Source organism: Jatropha curcas, chromosome 5 (genome assembly GCF_041381405.1).
Source record: "Jatropha curcas cultivar XTBG-Jc1 chromosome 5, XTBG_Jcur_1.0, whole genome shotgun sequence".
NCBI classification, from domain to species: domain Eukaryota; kingdom Viridiplantae; phylum Streptophyta; class Magnoliopsida; order Malpighiales; family Euphorbiaceae; genus Jatropha; species Jatropha curcas.
This window is the reverse complement of record NC_143155.1, coordinates 4439547-4462320: the sequence shown is the minus strand read 5'-3', so window position 1 is coordinate 4462320 and position 22774 is coordinate 4439547. Positions and strand designations below refer to the sequence as shown.

Sequence of the window (22774 nt, the reverse complement as noted above, 5' to 3'; positions counted from 1 at the left end):
GATTCGATTCAAATTAATTGAATCAAATCCAAACCAATCTAGTTTGGTTCAATGCTGACTGATTTTCATAGTATTCGGTCTAATTTTGGTAAGCATAAAATCTATTCGGTCACACCGAACTTAATCAATTCGGTTCGGTCAAACCAAATGTGCATCTCTACTGTTATGTAGGTCATTAGGTAACCTAACAAATTTACTTTAACTTAGGCTTTATTTTTCGAAAACTACATAATTTATGCATTCAATTGGACGAATTGAAATTATGAAATAAAATATATAATTCTTTTAAATTATCAACATAATAAATATTAAACTATTTCTTTTTTTAACTTATAAAACTTATTTTTTTTTAATAAAACTTATTTGTTTGTCGGAGATATGATCCAATGATGAAGATGGGTAGCTTGCTTTCCTTTTGTTGAGATATGAAATGATTTGGTTTGTGTCGTGATCAATCTAAAACCTAAATACATGATTTTCAAAAGATATGAATAGTAAAGAAAAGTAATATCTATGAACAGCTACCAACTTTGTCTCGCTAAAATAGTATGACATTATTTTTCTGAAAAATTATGGAATCGAATAGTGACAATGAATAGCCAACAAGTAAAGCAAGCGATCGCCTATAACAAATATTTTATGCTCTTTCAAATCAAGATGGTGTTTTTATTTTGTTTGTATAAGTGATTTATTATTAGATTTCATATATAAAAATATAAAAATATAAAAACATATTGATGTATATCCACCTCTATATACAGTTTTCTCCCAATTAATAAAATTCCTAGTTTACTTACTTTTAACAAAAAAAAAAAGGGTCACAAAATTTTTCCTCAAAAAGAAAAGTCACAAAATTAGGTTATATTTTAATGACAAATTTCTTATTCAGTTATTGGTTAACATATTGTTTCTTTTCTTCTACTACCTAACTAAATTGTTGTAGAAAAACAGTCAATAATTACATTAGATAAATTTTATATCCTAACCTTTTTATTTATGGAAAGTTTTAATAGACTAAAATAATATTATCAGGCAAGGAATAGTCATCCTTCATTAGTGAGTTATCATTAAAATCCAAACTCGAGATTATTTATTTCTCATATTCTCATAAAAAGTGAGAAGATCAACCAGACTACACGTGGTCCCTAGCTAATTACTTTATAGCAAACTAACAACACATTATGGATGAAAATGATATATCACACACTTCTACTCTGAGTAGGGGAAAAAACAACGTATTTGAACTTGTACAATCTCATTGTTAGAGATAGAAAGTTTGTGAAGAACCATGTGAACAATATGATTGGACAAACAACAATGGGATGCGTGTAAGGCTAAGTGCCACTCATTTGATGTTCTAAATTATTATTTGGTTACCTAACAACTAATAAAACAGAAATGGAATTCTCTCATTTCACCAAACATTTTATTCTTGTATTGGTCTTTTTCACATGGCTGGGCAATAGATGCCTCAAATGTCATTGCACAAGTGATGCCTAAAATTAAGATTTCTTCATGTCATTATTTCTTTACAACATAAAAACTTATTATTCTCCTATTGTAGAGGTTGCCATTTGTTTTGTTTGGATCAAAATCTGACTAGACAAGTCCAGATTGAAAAAGTTTAATTTTGAATTGAACTAAGTTGGGATAGATGGTCTATTTAAATTATGGTTCTTTTCTTGGGATTTTGAAATTAAAATTAGTTGACAGTTTAGAGTTGATCCTGGCATGACCACGGTTCGATTTTGAACTGGAACCGAACTGAAATCGAAACAAAACCGTGGTCAATGATTCAAGGTTTCAAACCGTAACCAAAACTGGCGGTTTAAGATTTGGTTGCAGTTCCTTATATGTTAAATTAAAACCGGTGGTTCTGATTTAAAACCATTTTAAAAAATAGAAAATATCACACTTCACACTTGATTTTTAATTGTTAAATTAATTTTAATTTTCATCATTAAATGCAATAACTTTACTATCATCTTAAAATTTATTAATATAAATATAACCCATAAATTTTAACTTGAAAAAGAGAAAAAAATCGCTCCTCATTTAAATATTTTTAATTTAAATCTTTTACCCTTTATAATATATATTTTTTACATATAAATTAAACAATATTTATTTAAGATGTATTTTTGACTTTTAAATAAAATAAAAAGATATTTTTCTCCATTATAACGATAAAAAAAGGGCAATTTGAAAGATATATTCTGAAATAAAAAATTCATATTATGATATTTTTTTATTCATTGTTAAATTAAATTAAAGGAGATTTTTATCCTTTATAACGGTAAAAAAACGGAAAATTTGAAGGGTATTTTTATGAATAAAAATTTATATGTTAACTATAAATACCTTAATAATCTTGCTTTTTTTTCACAATATCAATTTTTTTTCTCTAAACTTCATTGAATTTCTCCTATCATTTATTTTCTCCTAATATAAATTAAGTACAAGTCAATTTTTTAACATGTCTCTCAATTTAAATTTATAGAAATTAAATACTAGTAAAGAATTTTAAATTTATGTTTTGTGTAGTTATAATTTTTTAATAAATTTTAAAACTATTAATTTACTATTTTAGTCTTTTTTTAATTTAATATTGTTATTTGTTATTAATTTTCTTATTTAGCTAAAAAGAATTAAAAAGGTTAAAAAAAGTTATCCAAATTCGGTTTCAAACCGAAACTGAACCGGAACTGGTGGTCTTAAAATCGTCTTTAAAACCGTCTAAAAGTAGTTTAGTTTTGGTTTCATCTTTTCTGAAACTGAAACCAGCGGTTTAAAAATCGAAACCAGCGGTTCTGGAACCGTGATTATGCCTAGATGCTAGAATTAAAAAACATCAAGGTAGAGTATGTTCAGGAAATTAGTTATTTTATTAGCGTTTAAGTGTCAGTAGTTGTTCAAGTCTTAGTAGCTATTTAAATAGTTTTTCATAAAATATTAAAAGTTAAATAGGGGTTAGCAATGACGAAGGCAATATTTTTTCATAGGGAGGCGAAAATATATTTGTCTTGATAGGTGAATAAAAAATAAACCTGAATAAAAAAATGCCTAAAAATAATGTAATTACATGGACAAATATACATGTGATCAAAATATTTTTAATGAAAATAGTATAAATAAAAATTTTTTAAATATATATAATGACTTTCAATAGGAAAGAAATAATTTCCTAAAATTTACACATTAAAAATTACAGTGAAAATAAATATTAGTATTTAAAATTTTAAATACGTTATTGTGATTTTAAAATTTAATCAATTTAATTTTATATTTTTTTTTTCTAAAAACTATTAAAATAGAATCATGAATTATAATATTAAATTTATTTTTTTGAATAAATTAAATATCATATGTGTTTATTCAACAAATTTAAATTTCTAAAGTTTTTTTCAAATTTTTAAATTTTAATTAAATAACAAATAATAAACAATTGAAATAAAAATTTATAACACTATTATATATTTTAATATTTATGTAAATTTTATATATTCATAGAATGAAATCAAATTCAAAACTAAAATTTAAAAAAATATATAAAATTAAATAACCTAAAATGAAAATTAATAATATAAATCATTTAATGGAAACAAAAAATAATTTATTAAAATTATGAAATTTTATGTGCTTATAGGCAGGAACGGAGTCCGAGTTCGAAATTTATATATATATATATATTAATTGAATATATATAAAAATTAACTAAAACTTTTTTTTTTTTTGTAAATAAGAACTAAGTAAATAACTAAATAAAAAAAAATAAACAGAACTTCAGCCAGCACGATTTTGATCCCAGTACCTCAAACTTGAGCAATAGGAGTCACGTGACCAAAATAACGAGATCAAGGCATGTTAAGAAATGCTATAAAATCTAGGGGAGGGCCGGCCAACGGGTTATCTTAATTTTTAAAAAATATTTCAAATGCTATGTTACTTCATATTATAAAAAATAATATTTATTAAAAAAATATTTAAAAAATTGTTACCACACACAACTATAATAAAAAAAAAAAAAAAAACCAAATTGGAAATGAGACTAGAAATCAATATGCAAGCTTATCCTATACTATGTTGCACTTTTGTATTCTCCAATTTCGTGCGTTGTGTGTGCATGTTTATTAGCCATGTTAATTAATATTGCATTATTATTTTTTTAAAAAAAAATTATTGAATTAATTTGTTGAAGTAAATTTAATTTGCCCATCAAAATAATATTAATTAATCTAAAATCAACTCAAGCCATATTCATAAATCAAATGAGGTATGAATATATTTGGTGAAAGCTCTTCTTTGCAATGCATTCGTATTTAGGTTAAATAGATGGAATAGTACTTAATTTTTACTTTCAACTTGTTTAGGATATTGCCAACTAGCCATGATTTTTTCTTGGGGGACAAAAATGTATTTTATCATTTCATACAAGCAAATATACATTACACATGGTCAAAAATATTTTTAATAAAAATAGTGTTTTTAGCCACAAAATAATAAAGATATTTGATATAAATATTAACTTTCAATAGAAAAGAAACAATGATTTCCTAAATTTTTCATACTAAAAATTACAATAAAAATAACTATTAGTGTTTAAAATTTGAAATACATTATTGTAATTTTTAAGTTAATTAAAGTATTTTTTTGAGCAAGAGGTCGAGTTAGTTCATGTCTTGTTTTTTTTATTGCCTTTCGTGTATTCATCATTTTACTTCGAAATAAATGGTTTAATATTGAAAACATATATATAATTTGATATTGATGTATTATTATGGAAAATATATAGTTTTTCATAAAATTACATGAAGTTATAACTTACATAGTTTTTAAAAATATTAATGTTAATTATATATTAGAATTTATTTGATAATTTTATTTAAATTATTATTACAAGAACTGTTTCTTTTTTTAAAAAAAATTTAAAAATGCTATTTTTAAAATATTTACTAAAGCAAATAAAATTATGAAAATACATCATAAACTATCATTTATAGTAAAAAAAAAATCAACTTTGAATAAATTTAAAATTTGATCAATTTAATTTTATATTAATTTTAAAATATTAAAAAGAATTATGAGCTATAATATTAAATCCATCTCACTGAATAAATGAATAAATTAAATATCATGTGTTTACTCAATGAATTTAAAATTCTAAAATTTTTTCAAGTTGTTAAGTTTTATCTACATGACCAACAATAAATAATTGAATTGAATTATAAATTTATAACGCTATTGTATATTTCAATATTTATATGAAGTTTTGTACATTCATAGAATGAAATCAAACCTAAACTAAAATTAAATAAAGTTTAAAATTAAAATTAATGATAAAAATATTTAATGACAACCAAAAATACTTGTTGGTTGTTCTCTTTAATTTAAAATTAATGATAAAAATATTTAATGACAACAGAAAATATTTTCCTGGTCAAAGGAAAATAAAGTCATTTTTTAAGAAAAATAACTTATTATTTTTGAGAGAATAAAATATTTTTCAGACATTGATAAATCTTATAAATTCATATTTTTTTTAATTTATTAATCATCGTAGTAAGTCCAATCAGTCATCATTTACCACCGACCACCACTACCAGCTACCACCATCAGGCACCACCACCAGCCACCGGCTACCAGCGGCTTTCATAATTTATATATATATATTTTTTACATTTTTCTCATATTTAACAATAAAATTTTTAAATATTATTATTAATATTTTTTATGGTCTTATAAGAAAAATTTTAATATTTGTAACTAATTTTTAAAATTATAACCAAACAACGGAAAATAAGTCATTTGAAAAATATTTTTCATAGAAAATATTTTTCAACAAGTTATTTTCATATAAGTTATTTTACAAAAACAAACGGAGCATTAGTTTTCAAATCAAATATTTACTTTTTCGTGGATAGCTTTTATAAATGAACTATCCCAAAATAAAAAATACAAATATAGAGGAATACGGTTATTTTGTTACGATTTATAAAAACAAACTAAAAATATAACTATAAAATAAAATCTTATTTAAATTGAGGGTCAAACTCAAGTCCAATGACTTGAGTGAAAGCATCAGGGCAACTAAGATAGCAAAGAGTTTTGCGCAAAGACGATGTACTAAAAACATTTATCAAAGCCAGGGTGGCCACCTAGCCCTTCTCCCTCCGTCGTCTCAGGAGTAAGAAATTTTGAAGTCTGGAGTCCGGTCGGTCGGCTATAAAAGTTTTAATTAATTTGATGCATCAAGAGAAAACTATATTTATTATGTCGTGTTTTTCGCTTGGTTGAACTTCTAATGAATCAAAAATTTATGTAGAATATTTAATTTGATTAAAAAAAATCACCCTTTCCTCAATTTAAGATTCAAATTTCATCTTATAAAATTGATTTACTTAAATTTTGGGCAAAAATAAAAAACAAAAATTTTAGAATTTTTTAACAAATAAAAACAGTTGAATACATAAATTTATTTTTATACTTTTTATAAAAATTGTGACACCCTCAACTTTTGTTTTGACCAGTTAAACACTTTAACTTATAAAATTATTCTTGTTAAATACTTATTTGATCAGTTGAATACTTCAACTTATAAAATTAGATCAATTAAACACCTATTAAAAAGTAAAAAAAATATAAAATTATTATTCCAAAAGTTATTAACCACGTATCGAGTTAATATTTTATATATGAAAGCCAAAAAACTTTAAAATTTACTGTTTGTAGTATAGAGAAGTATGAAATTATTAAAAAAAATTGAATTTAAGATAAAATCAATTTTATAATTCAGAGTGCCACAAAATTTTTTTATCCAGGCTGAGAGGTAAAATAAAAACTAATATATAAAGTAAAGCCAGTGAGGGAAGACAGACATTGATATTTTGGTGACCAGAATGCTGGACCTCACCAGACATATTGACAATACCATTTATGCATTTAATAAATCCTATGTCCTTTTTTAGTTGGAATGCATTAAGAAAAAAATCAAGGAATCAATTAAAATTAAAAAGTCTTTCAAAAATAATTAATGGAAATCATATACTCTTTATGCCTATAAATTTGTTTTTTGTCAGTAATCAAATTACTTTTATTAGAGAATAATAATAATAATAATAATAATAATAAAAAGGAAAAAACTTAACAAATATTTCAGCGATGACAAAAAAAAAAGTTTATTTTTTTAAATTAAAATTTAAGTAAAATATATTTCTGTTAATAATATCCTATAAGCTCTCAATGATTTTTGACTATTATCATTACTATTATATAATTGAAAATTTTTTATTATGATTTAATTATTGTAATTTCGATTTTGAATAAAAATGAGTTTAATAATTATTATCTTTTATATGGCATGTACTATTATAAAAATTTATTTATATAAGACGATAGGATTAAACTAACTAATTAAAAATTAGTCTGCCTTTAAAAAATAAAAAAAATAAAAGCTAGTAGGAGTAATTTGTTTAAAATTCAATATACTTAAGCGGATACAAACGGTAATCAATAATTCAAGTAAATATTTCATTTATATATATATATATATATATTGAGTATTGGAGAAGGAGATTCGAACTTGAACAGCTATTAGATTGTAAATGCATTTATCATTATGTTATGTCTAGATGTATATTTTAGAATTATATTTAGATAAGTCAAATATAATATACTATAATTACACTTATCTCCAATGAATATATGCACGTGAGATGAATGAGTTGAGATGTAAAAACTACAATTGTAGATTAAGAATTAAAAAAAATACACTTATTTTCTAAAAAAAAAAATACACTTATTTAATATAATTTTAAAAATTAATAAATTTATCAGCAAACAAGGCTAAATTTAAAGTAATTTGATCATTTTATTAATTGGTTTGCCCCCACGTATGAGTAGATTCAGATATGGACACGTATTAACTTTTGCAGGAGAAGGAGCCAAATTGAATATTTAGAGTTATCCAAGCAATAATTGCGGAAATGGCAGGTAGATATTTGTGGGATCACTCTATTTTGAGGCCACAATCTTTACACTTGTGAAGGTGGCGCAGTGCATGATTGGACGGATTTTCAGTATTCGTAATCAACCTATGGCTACGAGGCAATAAGTTTTTTACCCCTTGGACTAATTTTTGGTCCCCAGTCTAACAAATGTTGCAGAAACTGACTATTTTTAACAGCGCGAGCCAGAAATTTAGATTGGGGGTGAAGATAATATTTTTTTTTTTCATTGATAATTAAGCCAGAAAAAACTTAGCATGGGGTTTCAAAACAACAATCAATCAAATGGATTCCTTTAATTCTTATCCTACTATATTAAGTATGGCATGTTAAATGAAAAAAATCTGATAAGAATAATAAGAAAAAAAATGACATAGCGAAACGAATAATAAAAGAAAATAGAAGAAAATTCAAATAGACATCTAAGATTACAATTTATCTTGTATATTTATACTTGATGTCTTCTCGCGTCTTGAGCTACACCTGTCGCTCTTTCGTGGTGTAAAACTCATCAATTATAAAATTGATACTCAAAGTATCAACTATATCTATCTCAATATATATAATCAAGGAATTTGCAAGAAAATCATATGCCATCTTATTACGAAGCTTATTCTTTATAAGACTCATAGCCGAGAAACCATGGTCAGTAGTTGTTGTTGAGGCTAGAAGAGTCAAAACAAGTCTAACCAACCTATCAATAAGAGGATAAATAGTTGCCTTCTTTGATTTAGCTAAATATTGTCACAATTTAGAGATAGTTGATAGCGATTGCATCTTAGGATAACGTAGAACATCAAGTACAAAAAGTTCCAATTGATATCTTAAATGTAATCTTCCTTGTTCTAAAAAATCTTCAAAATAAAACTTATTCGCAAGGCTGTAGACATCATCAATTTTAAATGACTTGAAACCATCCCTTAGATCTAAAGAGGAGCTAAGAATGAACAACTCCATCAAATCTGCCTTAAATCTAACATTCAATTTTTGCAATTGTGAGTCATGTAAGAAAATTAATGAATCTAGTATATAAATTTAGAACACCAAATAAATATTAAGCCGAAGCAATTTGCGTACCTGATTTGTGATTTAAAATAGAGTTCACGGTTCTTCTTTTAAGATTATCTGCAATCAAGACGCTCAAACACTAAATCAGAATTTGTAAAAGAGGGACTAGATCTTCCTCTCCGTTTTCTTATTCACAAGGAGGCTTTTCAATGAGACTAGTCAATAGTAGGGTTAAGGAATGAGAAGGGACCTAGCCTATTTATATAAAATCTTATGAACCTTCCCATCACAAATCCTTATAGGATTAGGCCTACACTTTTAACCGCCTTACCATACTGGCCCACTAGAGGTGTACAAGCCCATTACATAAGTGATCACATAAACACAAATTGGGCTCCACATACATATTCTTAAACTGTATTTATCCAGTCCGTTTTCACAAACTAAAATAGCCCACTATTAATAGTAGCCCCCATTAAAATTTCTAACAAGTCACTGATAGCAATGAATGTATCAACTCGAAAATAATGCTAAAATGTAATTGGGTCTTTTTGATTGCGGGTTCTAGCTCGACTAGAATTATAATGAGCATTCATATTAGGGATATCTGTGGGTCCCGAATGTGTATGGCACAACCCAATAGGGGGGGTGAATTGGGTTTTCTAAAAACTGAAATAAATTTTAGAAATTCTAAACAAGAATTAGAATTCTAAGTGCAGCGGAAAAACACACAGAACTTTGTGAGAGTAGAATATGGATTAGAATCTCCTCACAATGTTCTAATTTCAGATATAGAAAGTCTGTGCAAAGTGCAGCTATTGATTAGAACAGCTTCACACTGACTTGTACAATATCAGAGCTTCTTTATGAAGGAAAGTTATTGAACTTAGAACTTCCTCATAAAGTTTGCAAAACCATATAACACTATGTGAAAAATAGTTATTAGAACTTCTTCACAGAGTCTTAATCAAATGTTCAAGTAACTTTATGATGGAGAGTTATCAGGATTAGAACATCCTCATAAAGTTTAGAAAACAAAATAGAAATCCAAACAGTGAATTATACTGGAAATAGAACGACAGTTAGAACATTGTATATTCACTATATTAGAATACCAGAGTTCTAACGTTTAGAATAGATGAAACTTATTGCTGTTTTAGAACATCTGAATTATTAACAATTTCAGCGTTTCTAAGAAATTAAACAGGAGTGTAAAAGAGACAGTATCAACCAAACTTCAGAAATAAAGAGATCAACACCGAGAGTTATAGTGGTTCGGCACTAACTCGCCTACATCCACTCCCCAAGACGCATCTTGAGATCCTCCACTAAGTTATCTCTTTTAAAAGGTAAGAGACACACCAACAGTACAAGGCAATAGATCAAAAACCTAGATCTACCCTTTTGTCCCACTAGATTTTCCAAAGGTTCTAGTTAACCTCAACCCTTTCTGTTTTTAGAAGAGTACAGAAAACTCGATTCAAGACATTACTATCCCACACATGGAGAAGGTCGCTTGATAACCTCTATCTCAATAGCTTCTAACCTAAGCTATTACACTCAAAAGTATAACAAATAAAGAGCCTGTCTACTATAGAATACAGATTCTAAATAGACAGAAGGAAACGCCTATATAAGCACAGAAAAAATAATCTTATTAGATTAGAAGATCGATTAGAACACAGAATTGTTTTTCAAAAAGAAATTGTAAAAAAACATTATTTTCACTTTAAATATTGAAAACGTTAAGTGTAGAGGAGAAAAGAAAATGGGGGTAGAGTAAGTTTTGAGAGAAAAGGATTCGTTCAATGAGAGAGTGCTCTTAAAACAAATACTCTTACTTCACCAAATGATTAAGGTGTGAACGTTCCTTTATATAGAAAACGAAGGAGCTGTCGCTTTTTGGAAAGAGATCAGAATATCTTCTTTCCTTGTTTAGAAGATCTGAAAATCTTTGTTACCAAAAATTATTTTATCCTTTTTGGTAATAGAATAAAATCCGATTTTCACTTTCCTTTAGAAAAGTTTTTCGACAGCATTTATTTTTGGAGAAAAAATTATTTGCGGAAAGATGCACTTACCAAAACCGAAAGAGATTTTCCTTCATTTTTATGGTAAGAAAATAACTTTAAAATGCTCTAGATCTTGCAAAATATATTTCCGAAAAGGTGAATGATTTTATTACCAAAAACATTAGAGAAGAAATTTCTTTAGTTTTAGGAAAATAAATCTTTTCGATTTGAAGGAATATTTTCGAAAATAGATTATTTTAAAGAAAACTAATTTTCCGAAAAATATTTTTGAGAGATAAAAGGATTTTTGTGCTCATATATGGAATTTCTCTCTATCCTACAAAGTATTCCTAAATACCTAGCTACTAGGTCTTCGAATTCTTCACACTCAAAGTAGGATTTGCCTTGTATGATTATCTCTCCAAAAAAATTCTGCATAAAAATAAAATTAGCACAAATAACATAATTTTAAATTTATTCGTTTTGTATTAATCATCAAAATCTGAGATTAAAAATTGACCCTTGAGCCAACAATATCAACTTCATGTTTCTCACAGAAAAATTAGACACTTTTAAACAGTGAATCTCATCCACTTTCTCTCATTTTCTGAATCGACATTTTTGTTGTTGATATTAAACACATTGCACTCAGAATATCTTGCATTATAAGGCTTGACAAAGGTCATGTGCGATCTCAAGTATCTCTTTCATAAGATGTAAAATAAACATAAATTCAAAAGAATTGATAGTATTAAAAGCGTAATCAGCATCTCCCCTTTAGCTATAAGTAGTCCCTTCAGCAATTATAGTTTTCAAAACTAAACAAGTTGCTTCAAACATATTCATTAAGCTTCTAAAGAGCTTAAGTGAGAACTCCATCAAGTATCATCAGCCCATTCTATAGTACCAATTTGATTTAATTCTTTACTAGTTTCAAGTTCATCATGAGTAATCAATTTCTCTAGTTCAGCAATTTGGGCAGGTTGCAATTGATCATGCCTTTTAAAAGAGGAAGTAACAACATTGGTGATGAGAGTCAATTTAGAAAAAAATTGAAGAATTGAAATTACCATTCTAGATGCTGCAACCAATGCTAATTGGAATCGATGAACAAAACAATGTATGTAATAGTTATATAGACATTCACTCAAAAATAAAGCTTATAGTCCAGACCACTCCCCACGTATATTACTAGCTCCATCATAATCCTGACCCCGAATATTTTTTATATTCAAGTTGTGCCTAGCAAGGACATCTAAAATTTCTTGTAATAGTATCAAGTTAAAGCACCAGTATCAAGGACATGAACTAGTTCAAAAAAATGCTCTTGTACATAGCCATCTTTATCAACAAATCTCAACATAATGACCATCTGCTCCTTTTTTAATTCATCACGAGCCTCATCAATAATAATGCAAAACTTCTCATTATTAATCTCATCACGGATTGCATGTCGAATCTCATTAGATATGACATGTAAAATTTGTTTTTCAACTTTGGGCGAAATGTAAGATGCATTTTGAGGAGCATTTTTCTGAAACTACCGATTCCATTTTGTCATTATAAAAACTCAAAAGTTTAACAAGTTCAATGAAATACCCCCTATTTTTTGAATTGGAGCTTTCTTTATGACCTCTTAGAGCACATGCTTGGAATGTCAACATCTAACAGCATCACGTGAGACTTTTAATCTTAGGCGATTATTTTCAATTTGTTGACAATATTGTTTTTCAATTACCTTCTCAATATGCTGATTTTGATTCATAAAATCCCTAGACTTTTGCACTGTAATCTTATGTAATAACTTAGGATTTTTTCCATATCCATTTCTAAGGTTTTCCTTTTGATGATTGTTTGAGAGAGAGAGAGAGAGAGAGAGAGAGAGAGAGAGGAAGAGGAGGGTGAGATAGAGAAAGGGTAAATGACTCATTTCTTGCTTACAGTGCATCTAATCTAGGTGGCAATTCATATGGCATCTTAATTAGCTCGCAGTCAACGACACATAATTGATAATGTGGGGTCTAATCGTTCTACAAGGATTTCTGATTGTCCACTTATGCAAAATTCACTTAATCGTTAAAATTGTAGGAGTTGATTCACCAAATTGTAAACTTTTTCCATTCATACACCAAAATGGAAATTTTTTAAAAGTTCATACACTAAAATTGCAATTATCCCTATTAAGGGTAATAAAATAAAGTTTATTGTTCAATTCTAGATTCACCTAATTAGACACAATAACTCAAATAAGGTTTTGGTACTCAAATTCTATTTTTAACTTAAATTTTATAACTAAATAAATATAGAATCGTATATATGTGATGAAACAAAAAGAAAAAAAAAAAGAAATTGACAAAGCTTTTCAATTTGCAGTTTTTAATTAAAAAAACCAAGGTGACATTCAATTCTAGATTCACCTAATGAAACATAAGAACTCAAATAAGGTTTTGGTATTCAAATTCTATTTTTAAACTTAAATTTCATAACTAAACAAATTTAGAATCATATATATCTCTTGTAGAAACAAAAATAAGAATAATAAAATAGATTAAAAGGGAATAGGAGACATACAAATTCTTCATTGTTGGTATTATCTTCTTAATTCTTGATTGAAGAACATGATTTGAGATTATTTTTTCGTTTTACTAGAGAAAAAGAGGGTTTTGTTTTTTCCTATTGTTGAAGGGCAAGTAATAAGTAAAAAGTTATTACTTTTAATCTATTAGATACCCTAACTTAATTTTTAAGTTATAAAATATAATGGCTTATTGAGATATATACATTAGGATGCTATTTAGATTCAGGTGAATAGTATTTTTCACCAATATGTGTATAGCACGTGAACAATTATACTAAAAAATTACACCAAAGTTGAATCCTTAAATTAAAAAAAAAGAAAAAAAAAAACTCTCCTCCTTCCCTCTAAAAAACCAAAGCTCATTTGTTTTTCTCGTTTGGATGGTCACCAACAATAGCTATTTAGCCGATGGTGACCCTCTTTTCGTCTCTTCCTTTTTTGTTAGCTTTTTTTTTTTTCTCTTCTTTGTTGCCTTTATGGGCCCAATCCCTTATATATATTTGCCTTGTTTCTCGAGACAAACTCCACGGATTTATTTCTTACTTTTGGTTTCTACTTAAGGTCTCCTCATCTTCTCAGTTTGGGGCAATCACTTAATTAACATCCCTTCCCGGTCCACCCGTGAACCCGAATGAACCGAGCCGAGACGCTACAATCTGGTTGAACCTAAGTCCTGTCATGCTAATATCATCCTGTATGCTAAATATTATGTCATGTTGTTGCTTTATACATCATTTATATACAGACATTGATGTAATATATACAAGACATTACACTATTTTTCAAAATGAAATGGGCCCAACTATGTGCCATGTACATGCCACAGAACCAAAATATCAAAATGAGTAGTTACCCTGAAGACTGGGTCTTCAAAAGATGAACTGCAGCAGTTGTAAAGATGACTCTCTATGGTCCAGACCCAAAACCTGCGAGTTAAAACAGGTAACTCACTGAGCAAATGAAGCTCAGTGGATATCTCAACTTAATAAGAATTAAATAATTAAGCATGTAAGCACACATATCATTATACTTTCATGGTCTTACCTGGTGTTCATTATACTGTATGAATTATGAAATTTTTATTAAACATCGTATAATTTATAAATAACACAATTTTATAACTGTATGGCTCCATAAAGTTACAGTGAAACCAAGGTGATAAGAAGTACTGTATGAAACTGGATGAATACTGTATGGCTGGGTTGCTATAACCCGTATATAAATCATATCCACTCAATGGCCAATAGCCGGAGTACCAAACTGCATGGGACGCAGATCTACTATCCTATGTCGCGACATAGCCTTATCTACGTGGTTTCTACCTAACCTCAGTGGAGCGTATTATCTGTATTGTTCTTAAAATGCATAAACCATACTGTTTACCTGTATGCTGTCTCATTCTATACGTCGCTAACTTGTTTCATGCTTTAAAAGGATTTCATAGACAACTACAAATAATATCAAATGAGTAATAATGCAAACAATTGATAACTTGTAAAGGAACTTGCATGAAATTAATCTAACTGTTGCACCCGCGACGCAACTCTTACTAATCTTTATGTAGCTTAATTTAGAACATTCGGATTAAGGAAATTTTTAATTTTAATTTAAGTACTAATCTTAGGCTGAATGAATCTACATATGCATTCCAACAGCATTTCTAATGTGTCAGGGCAGCCTATACATGTTTCACAAATTCTAGCATAACTCTTTCTTCTTAAGTCCAATTTAGGTCATTCTAAAGTCTATAGTTAGCTAACACATTAGGGTACAAATATGTCTTTTATCACCTCCGTGAAATATGTTGGTAAAGTAGTCAAATATTGAATTAAAGTAGCAACTTCCAGTCTGCACTGCTGTTGGTTTCCAGCTTGCACAGTTTGTACCATTTTGGTCATATCTCTCAATTTATAAGGCCAATTTAGGTGACTCTAAATTCTATGGTTAGCTAACACATTAGGGTACAAAACCTCTCTGAAATATGTTGGTAAAGTAGTCAAATATTGAATTAAAGTAGCAACTTCTAGTCTGCCCGGCTGTTGGTTTCCAGCCTGCACAGTTTGTACCATTTTGGTCATATCTCTCAATTTATAAGGCCAATTTAGGTGATTCTAAATTCTATGGTTAGATAACACATTAGGGTACAAATATTTCTTCTATGAAATCTTTGAAATATGTTGGTAAAGTAGTCAAATATTGAGCTAAATTAGCACCTTCCAGTCCACCCAGATTTTGATTTCCAGCCTGCACAGTTTGTACTATTTTAGGCATATCTTTCAATTTATAAGTCCAATTAGGTGATTCCAAAGCTCATAGACAGCTAAAACATAAAGGAAAAAATAACTCTTCTATACCACTTCCTAATTCCATCGGTAAACAAGTTCAAATTCTGGTTGAATTTACTGGTCAGTTTTCGAACAAACCTATTACAGCATGAAATCAATATCCAATTCATTTATTCAATGCATCCCATGCATAATCAACCTTCTCAAACCTATTACTCAACATGCAGCAACATATCTTATCACTATCATCACACTACACATATTCTCATGCAAGAAAATTTGTTAAACTAAAAGAGATATCAAACCTTTAACCAAAAAGCTTTAAACCTTCTTCTTAGCTTCCTTTTTCTTCTCACTTTGATCTCACCTCTCCTATACATAATAACATCTTATTAATCATCCAAAATCTCCCTAAATTATGCAAAATTATGCAATTCAAGAAATTCAACTTACTTGGATAGAGATATAGATTGAATTTGATGCTTGAAAGGTTGAATATTAAGGTAGAAAATGGACGAAGATTTAGGAGAAGATGGAGAAGGTAAAGTGAAGGAAGAAGACAAAGGAGAAGATGGAGAAGGTAAAGTGAATGGAATTTTCGGGTAACCTCCAAATATATCTTCTAGTTTGTTACAAAATTACCAAATAGTACCTAAATTTTCAATATTTTACCATTTAATACCTAAACTTTATACTTTATTTGAATTAGGTCCTAATCCTTATACTTTTATTGCAATTGAGTCTACATCTTTATGTTTCATTCAATTAAGTCCAAGTCTTTGATTTATTTAATTTTTATGGCTTGAACCGTGTTCTGGTTCGTTCCGACTCGACTCGACTTGCTAAATGAAACAACTCAATTCAGTAGGATGTCACACTTAAGGAAGGTCTTGATAAGAATCTTACATGGAAGTGGCTTGATATAAAGGAGAACTGGTAAATTCTCCACATCAAGATGGATTTATGCACTAGATTTTGTTTGTCAAAGATCAAATCTAAACTTTGGACGATCATCGTAAAGGAAGCTTGGCACCATAGCATAGCAGTTGCCAATGGGTTATTCTCCCTTCCCTTAAACATATACTATTTTAACAACCATGTTTTCTTTCTAAATAAATCTTATATGCTCTTGGTAGTACTTGATAACTTCACCTCTTGTACTCTTATTTTATGATAATAATAATTTCTTGTTTTTGCAAAAAGAAAAGTTACACCAAATAAATTTCTAAATGATTGGATGGGTCACAAGCAATCCCACTTAAAATTCAATAACCTAGGCATATAATTAATAGCACAATATATCACTATGCACACCAATAAAAAAATTATAAAATAAAATGCACAAAGATAAACTATAAAATGGACAAAAAGGAAAACTCATCAAATTTAATGAGGTTCATTCATTTGCCTATGTCCTCTGACACTATCCAAATAATATTTCACTAACAAAAGAAATATTACAAATGGAGAAAAGAGATAGCTAAGCCAAATGTCTATGTAAAAAACAGATGGCTTTTGCAGATGGTATATCAATAATTGGGAGGGGTTAGTTTTATAGTCGAAGCTACCGCCTCACCTTTTATGCCCACCAATGTGAGATTGAGCTACATATGCCAAAAAATCGCCACGTTGGTGAAATTTCCTTAGTTACAATCTTTCAATTCTCTCACAATGATGTAGTGTCTTCAAAATGCACATAAAGTGCAACTTCAATTTTCAATGTTATTTATCAAGTTCAAACAAGTTTAAACAATTTTTGAACTTGATGGTCGATTTTTTCTAAAAAATTTGCCATGATATATTTGATCCGTGTATAACATCATGAAAAATGGATCACTACTTTTGTCTTCATATCAGCATGATTTTCTATTTGTCATGATCTTTTCAAACAGTATAACACCTTCTTCTAAAATCTCTAGCACAAAGGGATATCGAGCATCAATAAGCTTCGGCCTTGCTTGATAAATTTGATTCTTTATTAAATGAATAGCACTCTAATCGTCACAATGCACTTTTATGTGCTTTTGTCTAACTCTCAATTCAATAAGCAATTCTTGAAGTCAAAATGCCTCCTTAATAGCCTTGTAATTACCATATAATATGCCTTTGTATTGACTGTAAAGTAGACTTTCTACTCATCGGTGCTTTAGTAAGAGTAAATATATAGCCAATAGTTCACCAACGTTTATCCAAATCACTAGCATAATCAGAATCACAGTAACCAACTGCACATTGATTGACTTCTTTATCCTATTCAAGGATCAGTCCAACATCCCTGATGTTCAGAATGTATCATAGAATCCATTTTATAACTTGTCAATTCTCCTTAGTAGGATCATTCACATACCTGCTCACAAATTCAATTGCCTGCGAAATGTCAGGCCTTGTACACACTATAACATACATCAACTATCAATAGTATTCGCATATGGAACCTTTGACATGTATGCTCTTTTTGTAGCTTGCATAAATACACACAATGATCATATTTGTGTAAAATACATATGATGTTATTGTAATATTTAAATCATTCATAAATCATATAAAATATAAAAGTATTTGTGTGCTAATTAACTTAAAATTTTATTATTTTATTAAATAAATTAAAAAATAACTATTAGTTACAAAATAAGAATTTTTTAGAAATTGGTTACACCATATTAAAGTTGATTTTTAAGAAAATTTAGACTATTGTTTTGGGCCTAACAAACAATTTCACCTTGAACTTTTTGAGTAATTGCAATTTCATTCTAAATCAATCTTTATATCCTGAGCACTCTAAAGTTATCAATCTAGTTGCAATTATACCTTAATTTGCTTAGGGTTGTACCCTAAAAGTGAATTACAGTACCATGAACTTATCAATTTGTTGATCACATCCTAAAAGTAAATTAGAGCACCCTGAACTTATCGATTTGTTATAATTTCATCCTAAAAATAAATTTAAGATTGGAATTACAATTAAAACGTATAAAAAATAGAGTCTATAACCAATTCAAGTGTTTTAAACAATAAATAAAAAAAATGCAAGTATTCATATAATTCGAAAAAAAAATCAAGATTGCATCTTTAATTTTAAAATTAAACAAATTTTAAGATGCAAAAGTAATGAGTTGGATACTAATTCAAGGTTACACTTTCTAGGATGGTGAGAAAAATATGGAGATTTTTTTATCATTGTCGTTGCAGCCGATATTTAATTTCCTACAAGGAAAAAAGACAATAAGTCGAAGGACAAAAGACGCAAAATTATAAATTCTTTCTTTTAATTCAAATATTATATACTGCACTAAGTTTGGATTGGTTATGGAGTCCATCTTTATATTGTCTTAGTTTATAATTTCAACCTTAATTTGTTTTTAGGGTGAAATTACAACAAATCGATAAGTTCATGGTGCTTTAATTCACTTTTAGGGAGCAATTGTAACCTAAAAGCAAATTAGAGTGTAATTACAACTGAATTGATAAGTTCAGGATGTCCAAGGTACAAAGGTCATTTAGACTGAAATTGAAAGTTAGTGAATTGTTGGTTAGGCCATTTATCAGTAATTTGTAATTTTTTGACCTTTTTATTTTTGAAATTTAAAAAAAAAAAAAAGAAGTTAGTGGATTTCAAGGTATGATTTTTTAAAGAAAAAAATTGTGGATTTCAAGATTTAAACCAATGACTTTTTGAAAAAGATTTTACGTCTCAGCCATTTGATCCATTTTTCTAGAATAAAACTTTTAACTTTTTGTGTTTAAAATTAAAGTTGTCCAGTTTGCAGAAAAAAATAGAACCATATCAGACCAGACTAGAAATCGGTTTGTAAAACGAAGGAATTGAAATGAGAAGCCATTTATGTCTCCTAAAGCCAAATAACCAATGGTCTAAGCCCTTTGTTAGAATTATAAGGAAGAGGAAAGAAAAACTTAATTTGTGGTGTTCTACTATATCATAAAACTTCAAATACATGGGTATATATAGGGACCAAGACGAACCCTTTTACTTCTAATACAAACGCTTTTATAGGCGTTTGTCCGCCCTTCTGCAGAAGAAATTGCTAACAAGGTTAAGGGGTATTATATTTTTGACAAGTTTATATTGGATTAATCAAATTTGCACAACCACTTACCCGTCTACTTTGCCGGCATATAATTCTAAATCTATGTTCGGTAATAACTTTTTAAATAATTTTTAGTCAAAACACTAAACACTATTTTTTTATAGTGTTCGATAACTTAACGTTTGAAGTAACTTCTAAAAGTTAAGGTAACGTTTTATAAAAAATTAACTCATGTAACGTTTAACATTTAGCGTTTTATGAAAAGTTACTCAAACATCAAACAACTAAACGATATTAAAACAGGTAATTTTGCAGAACAGTTTCTAAACCACGAGTGATTTTATACCTTTTCGAAAATGATAGATTGTTTACCTGGTGACATCTAATAGCACGTTATCTTTTATTTACACCTTATTTAGCCCTGAATTAAAAAATAAATAAATATTCGATAAATATTCCTCTGCCCGAAAAATTATAAAAGCGGTGCAAAAATATTCCCCAAAATTCTAAGATATATTTCCTCCAGATTTTGAATAAATTTTGGGTAATTCGATCATTGTCAATGATGGCTGGAAGTTATTTAACCATAAGCGTTGATTGCTGTCGAAAGTCTAAAAATGGAATCATGTTAACCAATGGAAATAGTTTTGGTAAAGATAAGAGAGCGACAGACAAAAGGATTGGGTTATGTGACAGACAAGTTTTCATAGAAAAAGTTTTCGTAGACAATTTTTCGTATTTGACCAAAATTTATTACATAAAAATATGAGAAATCCGAATAAACCAAGAGCGAAAAACCTGCCTAATTTTATTGACATTGGAAGTGATCCAAAAATAATGTAATTAATAATTGAAAAAATAATTATATCATCCCCCAGACGTTTGACTAAATTTATTAACTCGTCCCTGCAGTTTAACAATATTAATTAATGATTCCTGAGGATTAACCATATTAGACTATTTAGTCATTCCGTCCAAATTGTCAAAATTTGTTGTTAAAATCACGGGAAATGACGAAAAATACCTTGATATTTAGTAATAAAAATACTAAAATAACGTTGTCAATCTCTTCCTCCGTCCATACCAATGCACCATCAACAACAAACATGCAGAGGACTAAACAACCCTCTCTATCTCCTCTCTATCTGTTTTCTCCAAAACAATCAAACAACTCTCTTTCTCTCCATCCTTATCATCTCTCTTCTTAACTGTTCACCGATTACATAACGTTTTAATTAAGAGTCCCAAGAAAGTAAATCTGTACCAGGCATTTGATCAAACATCTTGTGTGACAACTACAGCCCACCAAAAAATCCATACATTCAAATCAAAACATTTGCTACAAATAGATATTAACTAACGCCTAGATTTCAAAGCATGAATATTAAATATTTGACCATATACACAATGCCAAGTCTTAAAAGTCTACTTTCTTCCTTTTTGTTTCTGAAATCATTTATATGCAGCTTAGTTTTTTTTGTTAAAATGGGAGAAGACACAAATGTCTATAATTTTTCAATGATTTTGGGAGCTACAACGACTTTATCGAAATCCAATTCAGGAATTTATGTTGAAATGGACCAAAGCTTAGTACCCAAGCATCAAGGAGTATCGTGAAGTAATTGACAACGAACTCTTGTCATAGAGGAGTATGCATCCTTGAATCGTCGTTTCGTGGAATGAGCATGCCAGTATAGGCCAATTCAGGTTTGGTAGAATTTGAACACCTAGGCTCCAATATCTGATTTACCATCATAATATGAAGGGTAAGATACCGCTATTGTTTGCGCAAGAAATAGGAAAAAAGGTAGGTTAGGTTAAAGGGCAAGTAATGTCATTTTAAATTAATTGTCTCACATTTTTCTTATTTTTTCACGTATTTTAACTCAAAAAAAAATGAGCAGAAAAACTAAGTAGGCTGATGGAGTTAAACCTCAAGGAGTTAAACCTCAAGATAATATTGTCAAATTGCTCGAACGAGTTAATTAATTTGACCAAACGTCAGGGACCAAATAATTATTTTTCCCTTACTAATTTTTAAAGTTTGATAGGAGGGGAATGATTACTTTCACTTTCCACAACCGCGGTGGAGATTCGGGTAAGAGCCCATTAGAAACTGGTAAGAGCCAATGGGCTCATCTTGCGTACATCACTTCGGTCCGGCCCACTTGTTATATGACACTGGCCCAAGCTTTGTTAGTCATTGTCTCACTTCACTTCTGATCTTGAAAACATTATTGTTATTCTTTTTTTTTGTATTTCGAGGGAAAACCCATTTGTTAATGTGGTTCCTTCCTTGCGAAAATCTGAGTATTTTCTCACCTACCATTTTTAGCGTATGGTTTTATATATTCAAAGACTAAATTACGTATTAGGTTCAATGACAATATAAACGGCCTAAGAATATATATATATATATATTAGATAGTATCATGAATTAATTTTTGAGTATATTATTAAGTAGTTCAGTCTAATTAAAAATAAATTATTCACATAAAACACAAAAAATCCATAATTATTAGAAGTAAAAAAATAATCCTGTTTATAAAAAATTGAACCATTATCATTAATGGAGATAGCACCTTAATCATCACCAACATCAAGAAATTTGAAATGTATAGAAATGAAATATTACTTTGAAACTTCTGATAAGCAATGTAAAATAGTCAACCTTCCCAGATCACCAAACACTAACCAAATCCTAATTAATTCTTCAAGCAATCAAGAATTTTAACTTGGTTGGCCCAACTCCCACACCATACTTCACATAATCTCAATAAAATTCCCACTTAAAAGGCTCTCCACTTGCATTTGCATTTGCATATGCTTCCATATCCACTAA

The 22774-nt window shown here is 28.6% G+C and overlaps 1 long non-coding RNA gene across 1 annotated transcript; it reads right to left on the bottom strand.

Moving 5' to 3' along the window:
* Positions 1-8389: 8389 nt before the first annotated feature.
* Positions 8390-9226, bottom strand: LOC119371469 (uncharacterized). Its single transcript, XR_005179078.2, has 2 exons — positions 9081-9226; positions 8390-8976 (listed from the first exon to the last, which is right to left on the bottom strand). It is a non-coding gene; the product is annotated as an uncharacterized LOC119371469 (long non-coding RNA).
* Positions 9227-22774: the final 13548 nt, after the last annotated feature.